The following is an 11,509-nucleotide window of genomic DNA, read 5'->3' as shown; positions in this document are numbered from 1 at the left end:
TGAATTATTTTTAATGCCTTAGTCATTGAGATTCTTGGGTACCATGTATCCGCCATCAAAATATTAATACAAATATGTTACTTCGATTCTCGTGAATACAAAGTTAATTATCCTCAGAATATTTTCTTGATCAGGGACGATCTCTATTGTGCTTGTGGATGTTTCACAAGTCTTCGATGCTTGTTTACATCCAACCGAATCCATGGTATTGAAATCTTTGGCTTTTACAATGTATATATTCGAGATGTTACGGGCTCAACTGAGTACTTAAGTCCCAAAACTAGGCTGAAATATGGCCTCGGTGAGATTAAGTTTACATTTAAATTAGTAGTGCATTTCTAATGAATTCTCCAAAGATTGAAACTTTCCACGAAAGCGTGAGCAGTAAAACGTGGTAGGCAGTGTTGCTAAGTGTAGCAGAATTTTGCTATTCGTAGGGAAATTTTGAAGCTCTCTGTCGGTAACTGTGTAGCTTTTAGCTGCGTATCGGTAGCATATGTATACACAGTATACGAATGAATCTAATTGCGATTTTAAAATATTAGGAGGCCTGCTTAAAACTGTAATGAAAACTTGGATCTCAAATATTTAAAGGCTGAGAAATATTTTATTGATTTATATTTTAATACAAGGAAACTAGGATTCACGATCTTCCCCCCCTTCCAGGATCAAGGAAATGAATTTGTGACCTAATAAAGAAGTACTAGCGAGAATTACTTGGCATATATTAGAATATGAGTTTATATAAATTGTAACTAAAAATTGTGTGTACATATATTGCAATCAGGAAAGAACATGTTTTAAATTTTTGTTCAAAAAACTACAAAATTTGGAACGACGTCAAAAACGTTTGACAACATGTTTTGCTACTCATGAAAAGGGATTATTGTCAGATCTTCCACAAGATATATAGAACTTTACTTAAAATTTACATAAAACAATGATTTTTTTGATTAATTTTGCATTTATATGAATGTGCATTTCATTAAATTAGATTAGAAATAATAATGTATTTAAGTTTACGCAGCAGCACTGTGTGTCCAGACAAAAACACAATATCGGCGTTCATACGGTCACACCCAAGAGACTTAAGACGACAGCTACGCTGTGGAGATTGCACTGAGGACCACAATTAAGATCAAACTTATACTTTCAAAATATGCCCTTTGCCGTTTAGTTTGCATAAACGTCAAGTCTGAGTAAGCATCGTGATGAGCCAAGTACAATAGGGCAGAACTAACTGCAGAAAACAGTAATTCATAGAATATAAAGTATAATTAATTTTCGTAAGGTTTGCTGGGGGACTGCTGTTCCATTAACTGGCAGTTGTAGTTTTTCTTTCTATATAAAATTATTTGATTCGCAATAGCTTGGCTTGATTAAGCATTAGTTACTTTGCACCAGAGTTTGAGGTTTTTTTTGTTTAATGTGTTGCGCAGTGGAGAGAAATTTTATCTTGTAAAAATTCGGCATTACTATTTCTTTGGTAATAATCAACTCTTGGGGGGAAGAATATTTAACTGCAATTTAAAGATCACTATAAAAGTGGAATAAATAAAAATTTCCTATTTCCTATTTTAGCAATTTCTATTCAGCGTCATTAATATTTTGTTGATACCCTACACTGGGTTATGAACTAGATATAAATTTTATGCTTAGCAGATAAAAATATATTGGACAGTTTTTGAAACACTGGGACGCATTCTAATATTTGCAATATATAAAAATCAATAACAAATAATTCACAGTTAATAAACATTTATTTGTAAAAAGAAATCTTACACGTGTACATATTTTACTGTGTAACTGGAGGTATCTTCAGCGCATTAATATAAAAAAAAAAGATTTATGAATAAGAGTTCTGTTACGTCTTAACTTATTTGGAATTGATTGCATGTGACAGAAGCCGAATTAAAACTTTTCACTTTTTAGTAATCTGATTTTTTAGTTTCTATAATATCTGTGAAAAGTATTTAAAGTATACAATAAATAAGCACATAAAACATGCATGATGACATAATTTCTAAAGCGATGGATAGTCATGTAAAATTTTTAAATGATTATTCTTGCCAGAATTTCTATATTTTGGTCTCGTTTTGCTGAAACACGAAGATAAACAAAACTCAAATTGTGAAATTACACGAAATTTAAATATTACAGATGTAAAACATACTTTTCTCATTAGCAAATGAAACATTGAGGCGAGATTTAACTATTAAAAGATTGGGAAGATGTTCTTAAACTAAATAATACTAAAAAAAACAATTTAGCAATTTAGCCTGCTTATTAATGAATTGTTAATTTGCTTAAAACTGCATCTAGACTTCTGTATTCTACTATCTGAAAACTAAATAAAATTAAAAAATTTTCATTCGTTCACTAATTCTTTAATTTACAAACGCATACTTTGATTATATAATTCCAGTTCTATTTTTGGCATATTCTTTGGTTCCAATTACATTTCAAATATTTCTCAGTCACAGTCTTGTTCAATTCTTGGAGAGCAAAGGAAATACGAGGCAGCGTCATATTACCCTTCATCTCATACAACAAATACAACTTCATTATAGCATCGTATTTTAAGTTCGTAGACTCCATGAAATCCAATAAAAGATCATACAAAATAATATTTGAAGAGCCCAACTGCTTTGATGTACTGAAATTCTAACAACTGACGAAATGTTAATATGTAGTTAGTTCCTTGATGATTTAGTATTTACAAATCTGTTTTAAATAGTTTGGGAAATGTACAGAATGGGAGTTGAAAGCCGAGAAGAATAGCACAAGATACTGTTATTATTTTAAATTAAAATTTTCTAGACGGTGACTAGAAAGAAAATCTTTTTGTGGTTCTAACACATTCCATATTCGTCCATACACAAATACGCTTATGTGTTCTGACATCTTACTGCATAACTTAAATAAATACATTACAGAAAAACTGGTGACTATATTATTTTTGCTGTTTCGAGATGAAGGTAGTTTGAGATAGACAAGTTCAGACAGTTCAAGACAGTTCTGAAAATAAAAGTATTTTGTTTCTTTATTCAGTGATATGAATTATAGAGACTTTTGCAATTATGTATTAAAAATAGGATGTGGACATTTTTTGTTTCAAAAATAAAGTGATATAAATTATTGTTAGATAAAACTGACATTAAATATTGTTAGATACTTTTTGTTATACTAACTACGTATATAAACTGTTATTATGTATGTAGTTAGTTATTAGTCTCGTTATTTGCTGGAAATTATTTTTTTAATTTAACATTGCTAAGAGATAAAGATTTTCGTTATTTAAAAAACTTCTGTAGTTGACAGTATATGACAATGACCAACGATTGCAAAGTGCTTTTAAGCGGGGTAAGTGAGTGCAGTGTATGTATATATATATATATATATATATATATATATATTTATAGATAAGGGTACATACACACACACATACATATGTTTTCTGTACTATCGATCGAGTGAGTGCAGTGTATGTATATATATATATATATATATATTTATAGATAAGGGTACATACACACACACATACATATGTTTTCTGTACTATCGATTGCAATAAGAAAAGGAGGTGCATAACTACAGGTTATAGCAGACCCATATACAAAATTTTAACGTTCTACGACTAATCGTTTTTGAGTTATATCAGATAAATACTTACATACGTACAGCCGTCACGAAAACATTCCTTTTGAATCCAGAATGTTTCTTAATTCTAGATGTTCCTAGAAAAGTCGTGTTACGTGCGCGAAACTTGCAATAATTGAATTTTGCTGACTCTTAGAGGACATTAAAATGCTTTTTACAGGGCAAGAGAGGATGTCGTAGATGGGATTCCATAATATCAGATATAATCCCACTTTCCTAACTGCACAGATGCAGCAAAATGTTCATGAAGAACACCCTTGATGATGGATCCGAGTGTCTTCCACCCCTTTTTCCCAACCAAATTTCTCAAAAGGGGCGTGCGCTATAGAGGCATTTTAAACATTATACTTACATACATTCGTACCCACTCCGGATAAGAAACCGGGCCCAATGCTTTGGCCGAAAGCAACGTTAACAAGTATAGCGATCAGAAAGGTATGCACCCACTGCAGGACATGTAAGGAACAAATGGGCAGAATTTCAGAACTTCACCATTAGTCATACAAATGTAATCATACAGCCGAACTGTGCAGCTTCACCCCAATTTATGGCGAACAATCTTGTGCGCAATTCCGAGGGTCTCCCACCTCTTGTTCTCTAACTCTTGTTTTCTCCTCTTTATTTTCAACTTGACACTGTTTTGAGTACCAATATGAAGTATTTTTTCCAATGGTAGATTAAGAGACAATTGTAGTTAGAAATACAGACAGAAGAAACAGATAATGGAACTAAAACTACAGTAAGTCTATAAATCATTCATCTTCTGCCTAGCACTCCACTCCTTCTCCCACAAGTGTCTCGATCCCAGTGCAGTGCAGTAACTCAAATGCTTCGCATCAATTTCCTCACGAATGTTCCACAATTGGCAAAGATTTAGCACTATTTTTATACGATACAGATGCTTGGAAAGGCAATCATGGTCAGTAGTCAGACGAAGGCGGCGAAAGGCGGCATCAGATCGGTCCCTGGGCCATAGTGGAATATTTATGATTTCCTAAATCCATTTCGTGTCTTTGTTTACCTTTTTGATGTTTTTCCAATAGTCATTTCTAAAAGATTTTTTAATTAACCGTTTGGCGATATAAAAAGGAATTGTGTTTATCTGTAATTTGCCCTCTCCCCGTGCAATATAGACACTGTAATATTTCATGGGGGAGTATTACATTGCAACACATCTTGTACATAAAGACCCTTATCAGCATGGTTTGCGTAGCTTACTCCGGTCATCCTTGCTCACTTTATTAAGTTATTTTTGCAAAGGACTCGAGTATTTTGCTGTTTTATACTAGCGAGATTTCATTTGATTCAGAACAATCGGACTGCATTACAATTTGCTGAAAGCAGGAATCGACAGCAACATCACAAATAAGACAGAATTAGGTATTTGAGACAGAAGCAGCCGACCAGTGAGAACATGGATCCAAAACAAGCAAATACGCAAACTATACAGTTTATGAAGCTCGGTAGAGCGTTACATTCCTGTCATTACTCATATTTTTAAAGAAAATGTCACATAACCCCTCTTTATATTTATTGATGCAATTAGACCGTAAATAAACATCAGTTGAAAAAGGAACAGAACTCGCTCACTACTCATTACTTTTACGAGCAACAGAGTAATTAACGGTACAGACAAGATATTCAGTTTTTGAAAAATACTAAATCCGAGATACGTACTCTTGACTTTTATTTTGAGAGATCAGTTCTCATTTTTCCTTTCATAATCTAATTAGCTGATAAATGATAATATATTAAAATCAAAACAGAAGAGAAACATGTCAAAGTGAAGCATAAAATTATAATTATTACCTTGTGTTTGGCGTAGATTTAGTCAGTAACTCAATCGATTTCGAGCGCAAACAGGTACAAATGCCTCTTCATCAGGAGCAAAGATATCTGCTAGAGTGGGAAGCAGATACTAAGATACTAAGTTTACTGGGCGTCTACTGGATTAAACAGTATCTTGAGAGAACTCCCGAAGAAAGATGGCATTGCAAGGAAATCAGGTCCTACAGCAGGAAATCTTCATAAGGAAGCTGAAAAATAATTTAAAAGAGATTAATAGATGTGCTCCCTCTGGTGGCGGTGGACAGATGAAGACCGAAGTTCAGGAGGTTGAAAGCCGGGATCAGGAGCTGGCGAATCAGGAGGCTGCTCTGGTGGAAGGGAACAAGGCACGCTGATACATTCAGGCCGGTCACGTGGGAGGTCACTCTCCCGGAAATTGCCCTAGTCAATGCTGCTTGAGTTGTCCGATTTTCAATTTTCCTCAGCGAACTTCATAAAAGTCATAGCTGCAGAAAAACCGACTCTTAACTTCTCCGAATGGCATTTTACAGATTTAATTTTCTCATTTAAGTTGATAACTGTAGTTAGTAAACTTATTATCTTATCGTCTCTGAACCAGGTCAGGATTTCGTTGGTTTTTTCAGGTGGCGGTTGTATCTTCTGTTTTAGTTTGGAGCTGAATTTTGTTGGGCTGGAATTTCTGCAACTTTGGGTTCAGTAAGCGTCTGCGGAAAATTTTCCAAAGTGAAATCTAGAATTTTCTGTACTGGAGGTTTCGGCTGGGATACTTGAACTTTATTTTCAAAACGTTTCTTGTAATAGCTACAACCCCTGTAGCTACTAAGGTGGGGTCCTCGGCAAAAAATACAAGTGGGTTTCTGATCCTTAGGCATCTGACAGAGGTTACTGTGATGCGGTAAACCACATTTTACACACCTCTCGTGTTTATCGCAGCGCATCTGCGAATGTACGTATCCTTGACATCTGTAGCATTGTACAGGGCGTCCGCGCGGATTAAACTTTTCGGTACTACAGTTGAAACGGAACATATTTGTCAGGTTATGAATTGATTGTCCATCGGCATTCCTTTTTAGTTCAAAGAGGAAAATCGGAAGTTTGGTGATGTTATCTGGCCTATTTCTGATAAATTGCTTCACCCTGAGGATTGAATATTTACGTCTGATCAGGTCGTCGTATATGGCACTTTCCTTGACTGAAGCAGAAACTCCCTTTAGGATGACTCTTAGCGGTTTGAAACTGTGAAACATAAATGAATGGAAAGATACGTATACCTTGTGCTATAAGAATTTTATACATGGTTCTGTAATCTTCAGAAATTTTGGTGTAAACGTAAATGGATTTGGCTTTCAGTGATGATTCAAATTCTTTTGTGCAATGCTTTTTAAAAAGTTCATCTAAGTCGGACCAATCAGCTTTGCCGTGGGAGAAAACGATGGAAGGGGGGTACTTCACTTTTCTCTTCTCCTTCGTCTGTTTACTAATTTAGAAGCGAGTAGAATCGGTTTTGTTGTGAAATTTCTATTGGTTTTGGATTTTCTTTAATTTTCGCGACCTTCTCGGGCGATTTCCATTCAGTTTCTTCATTTATTAGAGTAGTCGGAAGGATCATTCCAGTTTCTGAGGTAGCTGGGATCTTCGGCGGGTCAGTTCGGATTCGTTTTCTTTCTTATTTAGTAGGAGTAATCTCAGCTGCAGGGACTTCACTTTCTTTGGTGGGTCTGTGCTTACATAATCTTTCAAGAACGGCTTCTGATCCGTGTTGTTTAAACATATCTAGCAGATATTTAAATTTTTCTTAGTCTGCTTGATCTACAATTGGTCTCTCAGTTTCATTTGGGATAACAGGGATTTGCAGTAGTTGTCTTCCTTTTAGCAGTCTTCTTATTTTTGGCTGACTTTTCCGAGATGGGGCTCTTCATAAATTCCAGTCTCCTAGAAGTGTTCGTGTAGAATATTCCATGGCCATCGATATCGTAGAATATTCCGATCCAGCATCGCTGTAGCCTTCATCATCATGGGTTGGTGTCCTAAAAAGGACATGATATGTGAGACCCGAAAGAATCACTAACAAAAACCAAATCATAAATAAGTTTGTAAATTGTGCATTTTTTGGTTTAAAAACGATTGAATACTGTTTAAAATTTTTATGCCTTTAGTTAACCTGTATGCAATATTTGTGGAATTATCAACAATTTAAATGTTTTTTTAACAGCGGTTAAGCCTAATTTTTTATTACCATGGCCGCCATGTTTGTTCACATTTGAAACTTACAGAATAGTGGATTTGTTGCCAATCTAGAGAAACTAAGCTTCGCAACAACAAAGTAACGTCTCCATTTATTATTGCGAATTAAATTATGGTTAATTCATTCTGGAATTATCATTTCAGTTATTAGCTTGTTTTGGCGTTGAAACTTCAAATTCAATTGTAAAAATTGCTTGTTTTAACTATACTTGGTGTTTTATATTTTTCTATTTTAATGAATGTATTTGAAATTTTAATGAAAATATTTTAATTTTTTTTTTTTTTTTTTTTTTTTAATTTTTGCCTTGCTGCGAAGTGAATGAATTTGTAGTGCGTGTGCGTTAGGTAAGTGGAGCTGAATCGTCTGCGAAAAAAACCTTTCTTTTTTATTTGTTTAATTTCTTTTATATATCGTTATAGATTTATTATAGTATTTGAATAAAAAATTTGGTAATTCTTCAGATGATATAATTTTTGTGCACTCTGAGTTATAAAATGAATGAGATGTAATACTGTTAAGTGAACCTAGCGCAGAAGTGTCGCTATGGTAAATAAACATACTCTTTAAAATAACTTTCAAGAGTGCATTTATTCTATTGTGGTTTATGCACTATCGACGAAGTAGATTTAATTCAAAATGTTTTAACTGTTTTTCAAATATGTTTAAAGGAAAGGCAAGGTTATTGAGTATAATTTAATATTTCGTACAAGGACGTGATATAGTGTACACATTAGATTTTTTAATATATGTTCCGTACATGTTCAGAATTAGATAGACACAAAATTTTAAATGCAGTTGAATTTTAACAGGAGTTATCATTGTAAAAATTGGCACCAAATTTTCCATTTAAGATTCGTTCTTTGCAATTTATTCAACACAGCAGTAACAAAACACTTCATCAGAAGTCTAAAGATTACCTTGTTTAACATAAAATTTCTTCTTTTTTATGTTTTTAGTAGTAGTACTACCGCAGGTGTAGTAATAATACTATTTCACCCATGCTCACTATTAAAAAAACGGATAAGAATTAAAGATTAAGGTTCTGTAAACTAGAATGTATGAATATAAATACTGTTACGAAATGTACAGGCGCGGTGAGATGGCTTAACTGCAAAGCAGTTTAAGGGTTGCCATAAAATGGCAATGGAAGACAGGGTTGCCACATCTGGCGAGAAATCACCCATTTGGCAACAAAATTGGCGATATACCATGGACGGATGGAGAACCTTCTGGAACGAATTTTTACCGATTTAGCCCAGAATGTTCTCGAACACAAGCTGAAAGCTATATAAACCCTGCTGGTCCGCAGTCAGTTAGTGTGTGTGCCTCGTCTAGAGTGCGAGTTAGTTAGTATCGAGTCGGTGTCTCGTCTAGTGAGTCAATCCCTGCGGAGTCGATCGAGTTGACAGCCGGCCAGCGAGTGCCGATTGGCTCGTCGAGTGCATCGAAGAGTCTCTTCGTATACCGCGGTTAGTGTATCATCGAGAGAGCGTGTTGAGCTCCGGGAACAACTGAACCGAAGACTCGGGAGCTGTGCTCTGTGTGTCGTCGAGTGCATCGCGAGTTATAGCGAATAACGCAACAATACATTGAGTAAATAGGCATTAAATTTTAAACTAAGAATTGATAAAACTGCTGACTAAAATTACTTATAAAATTGCTAAACTTAAACTAAGAATTGATAAAATTTCTCTAATTAAGATAATTAGCTCCTAATATTCTAAAGTATAAGATAAGTCTAATAATAACTAAAATTAAAAATAAATAATAATAAAACTAAAATTAAATTAATACAAATTTAGATCTATATAATTTAAAACATATGAATAAGTATGTTAAAATTACGTACCATAAATTGTAACAAACATTTGAAATAATATTTCACAATCCCGATATTTATTTAAAATATCTTCTTATGACAGGTTCTTTAAAAAATTATTCTTTGCCATGCAATTTTAGAATGTTTGTGAGTTTATTTCTTTTTTTTAATTTTTAACTCTTAAGACAGAAATATGTTAAACGAATATTTTCTTAATGATAACAAAGATTTTTAATTACATATTTCAACAGCCATTTCAACGTTAATGATTCTATTTCTCTTCCTCTTTAGTTCCTAAAGCTTATTAATGTATTTAATTACTTGCCCATTCGTTATTAAGTCCAATGTAGCAGAATGAAATGCCAACTCCTTAAATTATCAAAAAAGGAATTTCTTTTTTAATACTTGATCCTTGAAGTTTAAAACTAAACTTTCCTAATTAATTAAAACATTTTATTTTATTTACGCATCTTACCTTTCTCCTTCTCCAATGGGAATATAAAGTATTTTCACTTTAGTGAAAGTAACGCTGCCCGTTAGCTTATTATGATATTTTATCACATCCTGTAGGGGTATGTTTTCTTTCAACTGTTATGATTTTTGTTTCATTTTACTTTAATTACAGTAGACGTTTGAATGCTTTTTAATATAATTGATAAAAATTTAAGTTATGTGATAGCTCATTATTAAAGTTAAGGTTTATTAAAGGAAATGCATAAATATATATGATTTTCTTATTTAATAAATGAAGGACATCTTACATTTTATTTAATAAAAATAGCATTTATTCTTAAAGAAGTATTTAAATTCCTGAGAATAAATACCACGTTCTGAGGAACAAAGGTATATGTTGGAAAGTATTACAGAAGTGGAGTTCTCTAGAAATATATTTTTGGTGCGTTGTGAAAATGATTGGTTTTATTAGTCGCTTGAAAAGGTAGCCAATTAAAATATTTAAAAAATAATAATAGCATAAAATGATTTTAATGTATCCAGCTAGGGCAATTTCAGTAAAAATATATAACGTTTTTAATTAATTAAAATTAGATTTTAAACGATTGGACATGATATGTACTAAATGTATTTTTAATTAAATAAATAATATTAAAACGTGTTAAGTAAGTATGCGTATTGTTTTTAAATCGCAACGTTTGTCAACCAGTAATAGATAGATCAAATTTGAAACTTATATCTTACTCTTTGTCGAATGGCAGCACGCTGGCAGAGGGAGGATAAAAAGATTTTATTTCCAGCAGTGGCAACACACTGCTTTTAAAAGCTAAGTTTGTTCATAAATTTGAAAGATAAATTTCCTAAACTTCGCCGAGTGGCAACACACTGACACGTCGGAAATAAAACAGGTTTATTCTGAGCATTAATAACTTTTAAATTGCCAAACTAGTTGATTAAGAATTCGTTGAATTTATACAAAATGTGAAATATGTAAAGAACAAATTCGAAATTTAAAATTCGCTCATCTAGATCCACAACTGCTGTTAGAGGACTATAATGTGTTCAAAATTTGGGGGCCCTGATGACTTCTAGCGGTTATGTAATAGGCTAGAACTTTCTCGTCTAAAAATAGTAACTTCTATTTGCACTGCGTCATTTCGAGAAAAATCTATGTCATATGACTCTTACGTAATTCTGGTGATGTAACTGAACTAAAACTCAAGTCGCCAATAATAATTTTACAGCAATATTAACTATCCAATCAAAATGCTTTGAGAACCAAAACTAACTCAGTCTGACTTAAGATTTCATCCTGAACATTACGCACTTGCTTTCTATGCTTTGGCCTGGCCATACTGCAGTCTGTCTGCTCTTTCTTTCTTATTGCAAATTTATCGAAAATGTAAAATCTCTTGGAACAGGCACAAATAATGTGCCAACTTGATTGTCGCCGCAATATGTTTGCTAAAATAAAAAATGAAGATTTCTGCATTAAATCTAATTACAAATTACAAATGTAACAA

Source organism: Stegodyphus dumicola, chromosome 4 (genome assembly GCF_044657685.1).
Source record: "Stegodyphus dumicola isolate Sdum_Otavi_A_Nest chromosome 4, ASM4465768v1".
Lineage (NCBI taxonomy): Eukaryota > Metazoa > Arthropoda > Arachnida > Araneae > Eresidae > Stegodyphus > Stegodyphus dumicola.
The sequence above is the reverse complement of the archived record's forward strand: the minus strand, read 5'-3'. Positions refer to the sequence as shown.